This window comes from Lactuca sativa, chromosome 5 (assembly GCF_002870075.4).
Source record: "Lactuca sativa cultivar Salinas chromosome 5, Lsat_Salinas_v11, whole genome shotgun sequence".
Classification (NCBI taxonomy): domain Eukaryota; kingdom Viridiplantae; phylum Streptophyta; class Magnoliopsida; order Asterales; family Asteraceae; genus Lactuca; species Lactuca sativa.
The window spans coordinates 335,395,438-335,400,600 of NC_056627.2; positions in this window are offsets into that span (position 1 = coordinate 335,395,438).

Below are 5,163 nucleotides of genomic sequence, written 5' to 3' on the forward strand. Positions count from 1 at the left end.
GCCATTTTACTTTAACAAATCCAAGCAAAAGTTTTATTTTCAATAATTATTGTTGTAAGCTCATTTTCTTTTGAAAAATCAACCCAATTACAGCATTGCAGTATTCACTTTTCTGTATGTTAGAGCATTTTAACTTTCAAAAAAGCTTCTTATCAAGGCATTCAACTTTTAAAAATCTACCAATTCTTTTTTATTACATTTACTTTTTTATTATCATGGTTTTGATGTATGTAATGTGTGTGTTCAGGGACTTGTTTTTTTCTCTAGATTATGTTTATTTAGATGAGCTATTTAGGTAGTATATTATATTCATGCTTTTATACTTTGTCTTCTTATGTGGAGATAGAAGTTAGGTTTTCTTGTCTGGAAACGAGTTTACTTTCTTTTTACTCTAAAAATGTAATCAAGAATTTCAACAACTCTATTATTGATAACAATCTTTTGGTGACAATGGTGCCTTTTTAGGTTGTTTCAGTATCATTAACTTTTCCCTTTCTATTTTACAGCTTTTACATTTATATATAAAATTAATATAATATCATTTATTTGATAAAATTTTGGATTTATTCATCAATAAGTGTTTCTGTTTTGACAAGATGTTTTCACCATTATGTTCTTGAAATCTTGATTGTTAAACTTTTAATTATGAATCCCAAGATCATGTGAGCTTTTTTGTTACAATATTAATCCTAAGTAGCACTTAATGCATGCATATTTGGTCGTGATGCCTTGGTTATTTCATGTCTCATGTGAAAAATGTTGTTTTTGATCATGATGTTACATGTTTCTTGATGTGATGAGAGATTTTAAAGCTCAAAAGTAGGTGATTTTCTATTGAAAGTATATCATTCAACAACATTGAGTCAACCTAATTGAGAATTATATATCTGATGCAGAATTGATACCACTGGTCATAGAAAAGGCGAAAGAGACCATATCAACCTCTCCAAACTTTCCTTTTTTTAAAAAAATAAAAAATATAAGGACCCTTTTAAGCCCTTAATCTTATGCTAATTTTTATGGATCTTTGTTACTTACTGTAGGTTTAAACTCAGAGCAGGATGAGGATAATATGACTTTTAAAAGCCCAAAGCAGCTGGTTTGCTTTCATCCAAATTCTAAATTGCTTTCTTAATACATTAAAAAAACTCTCTTATATAATTATAAAAATATATTTAATGTCTTAGGTTATTTTTATAGCTCATTTTCACCTTAATGATCTTTTTTGATTGACTATTTTCATTTTCCAACCTCTAGTTTGCACTTTGTTTTCGAATATTGACCAAAAATGATTTTTCTTGCATATTTGATTGTTGTAGTTTCATTTTTTTTAATATAAGTTAGCTGTTAAATCCATGTAGAATGACTATTTTGCACTAAGTGTATCCACAACAATGAACTTTGAAGCATAATTGGCACTAAGTGTATCCACATGTTTAATTGATTATGATGATTTTGAAATCATCTGGTCTTTTTTCTACAGCTGATATGGTGGCACTAATTCATGGTTGAGCTTAACTTATTGTCAACTCTTCTTTGCATGGTTATTTTCTGTACACAAAGTTATGCATTATTAATATATGATGTTTTTGATTAAGCAAGCTAGGAGGCATCCTGCATTTTTAGAGCAATCTAATGAACTTTCATCATTCTATGCTTCAACTTATTAACTTTCACAAATCACAATGGAGCTGGTTTTTTTTTTCTACAGTTACATGGTGTTAAATTGCAATTGAGATAGTTTGTTGTTTCTTATTCACCCACTCTATTCAATTTACTACCATTCTTACCTATCAACTTTAATCATTTTTGTACTTAGAAATTTATATCAATAGCCTTATACTACTAAATTACAAATTTTGTCCCCGTTATATAACCACTTGTTTTTTTGCGCTTCATGCCTGCCTAAAGTTAGCCATTAAATCCATGTTAAATGACTATTTTGTCCCCATTTTTATATTTTTACTAATTCAGTACTTTGATGCAAATGATCCAGGCTTCCATTTTTACTTCTCATGAGGTGTGTAGTATGTACATTGTTTTTTTTTCTTCAACTAGTTGTCTGTTCTACACTATTTTGAAGTATAAGATCCTCTTATTTGGAGATATAAGATGTTCATTTCTCTTGTATGTGTATTGATTTTACTTGCTTTGAATTCCTTTCATCTTTTTAATATTTTTTTCCAGTGATGAGGAAGTTCAACTCTGTTGCTGACTTTTTCTTCTTGTTTTCCGTGACAACAAAGGAGATTTTTTATGTTGTTTAATCGTTTGATGAAATATATATAAGTGTAATGAACTTTCACTATTTTACAATTAAAAACAATATTATTAACCTTTAGATTATAAATATTAAGACCATCTCATTTTTCCTACAGTTGTGATTGTGGCACAAAATGCATGTATGTTTGTTGATTTTTCATTGTCGATTCCATGTTTGTTGATTTTAGTTTTTTTTTTTCATTATACCTCAGGAGCAATGCAAATTTTCTTATGTATTCAGGACATGATGCTAAAATTTACGGCACAAACATGTGACTTACCTGCTGTGTTCATATCTCTATTTAGTAGTATCTTTTTTGCAATTAGAAATTTATATTAATAAAACCTTATAATATGAACAAAATAAAAATCAATATTTAACATTTCCTGTTAGGTGAAAGAAATAACTGTATGTTGAATATTAGAATATGACTATCCTACCCTTCAAGTGCAGAAACATGATCATGTTTACAAATCATTTTTTGGATATCTTGAACATGTGTAGAAATTAAAGAGCACAAGGGTATCAAGGAAGTCTAGCATGAGGTAAACTTCTCTAAGCTTTTCTATTTGTATTTTTTGTTTGATATAATTATCCCACCCCTTTTATTCTTTTTAATTTTGAATATTCTTATCTGTTATTTTGTTGTGTCATCTTAAATCTTGTCAATTATAGTGGGTATGCTGAGAAACAGCAAAACACTTCAATTATTTATCCAGGTATATATTTTGTTGTCTTGTGTGTATTAGTTTACATTGATTGGCATTTCAAACCAAAATATAGCCATGCATTTTACTTATAATAGAAATCTATCAAGTTTCTACCTCATCAAGGCATTTTTTTTTGAAAAAAAAAATTACTATCTATAGCATTGTACTTTAATTTTTTCTTATTATAAGCATATTAATTTCCCTTTGAAAAGTCAACCCATTTTGTAGCTTCACACTTCTTTGTTTTCTTCTGTTGCAAGATTAGTATTCACCTACTTGTCTTCCATTCTCTAGAGATGCTTGGGGTCTTTTTCTTTATCTAATGAATTTTTCCATTATGAATTTTAATAACATCTAATTTATTCTTATTTACCCCTATTTTATAGATTTTACATTTTTTTCCTTCAACTTAATCTTCTTTAAACGGTTTATGATCTAATCCCATATTATTTTATACATTTTGCATGGAGTTTTTTGTTTTCTTTCTGTTACAACATTATAACTTTCAAATGTTTTCTTAACAAGGCTTTTTACTTTTATCATCTTTTTCTATATCAAGGCATTTTCTTCTGAAAAATCAACCAAACATGACCCATTTATAGCATTGTACTTCAATCCTTTAATTTTGTATGATCATTCACTTTTGACCCCCTGTATTTTGTAAAATGATATTTTTCATCCTCTACTTTTTAAAACATTATCCCCCCTCCCCTATCAACCTTCAACTTTGTAAAATATCATTTTTACCAATTCGTTTTCTAGATATTTGTGTTTATCCTGCGTCCTATAGTATATATACAATATCATCTTTAGGTTGTTTAAGTTGTTGTAGAAGCAAATCCTAAAGAATGAACTTTTTCCTTTATTAGCTCTTTAATTTTGTTATGAATCTTAATATCATATCTTGTTTTTTTTTGAAGGGTTTTGATTTTTAATTGGCAGAAGTTCCTTATATAATTCTTTCCTACTTGAAAATTAAGGTCATTGAGCTTCTTGTTTTTCATCATGTTCTTCATTTTATACATAGATAATCTTTTAATTTTTTGGTAATATAATTGATAGTTGATTGATCCTACTCTCTATTCTTTTTAAGTTCCTTGTTTGAGTTTGTTGGTCAATCATTTAGAATAAAGAAGATACATAATGAAACATAGTGAGTTTTTTAGGGGGTTTTCTCCTTCTAGCTTTTTGGGGTCATGCAATTTCATTTTTTCATTGTAGCTATTAGAATGTGTATCATAGGGAGGGCGGTTTGATAAAGGGCGGTTTGATAAAGGGATATATGGGTATCACTTATATAACATTTATTTTTCTTCAATGTGTTTCCTTTTTTGGGTTTCCAGTTGATAGATAGTTGGGGAGCATAAGCATGAGAGTTGTCTTCCATTTTGGTGTCTGATGTCAGCTCTTTCTTTCTCTCTTTTATTGCAGTGTAATGATTCAGTTCTTGGAATTTAAGATTATAATTAATTAACCTTTTGATTGTGAATCTTAAGTTCACTTTGTTTTCCCTTCTTTTTCGTGTCTCTCTATAAGGTTTTACGTGCTCACCTATTTATAGTTTTTACTAGTATCCAGTTTATTATTTTCCCTTTTTGAGTTCTTTCCATGACCTTGTTTATGTTGTTATACATGAGCTATGCAGTAATATATCTGCCTTCTTATCTGGAGATGGAAATTGTTCACTTCTCTTGAATGTGTATCATTTTTCTTGAAATCTTGATTGCTAAACTTTTAATTATGAATGCTAAGATCATTTGTGCTTTTATCTTCAATTCATGTGGATAGTTTGTTGTTTCTCATGTTGAGTTCTTGTTAACTCTTGCATGTGGATTTTGTTCTTGTCGATTCATAAATGGTGTTAAATTGCAATTGAGATAGTTTGTTGTTTCTTATTCGCCCACTCTATTCATTTTACTTGCATCCTATCTATGAAGCAGTGCAATGAACTTTTATCATTTTGCATTTAGGAATTTTTATTAATAACCTTCTAGTTAGTGTTTGATAACATCTCATTGTTTTTCATACAATTTTTTTTTTCTTCAGTCCAATTGATTATGAAGCTTGATAACAACTCATCGTTTTTCTGTGGTTATAAATTATTAACCTTTTGATTATGAAGCATGTATGTTTACTCATGTTGAGTTCTTGTTAACTCTTGCATTGTGTTATCCTATCTATTCCATATTA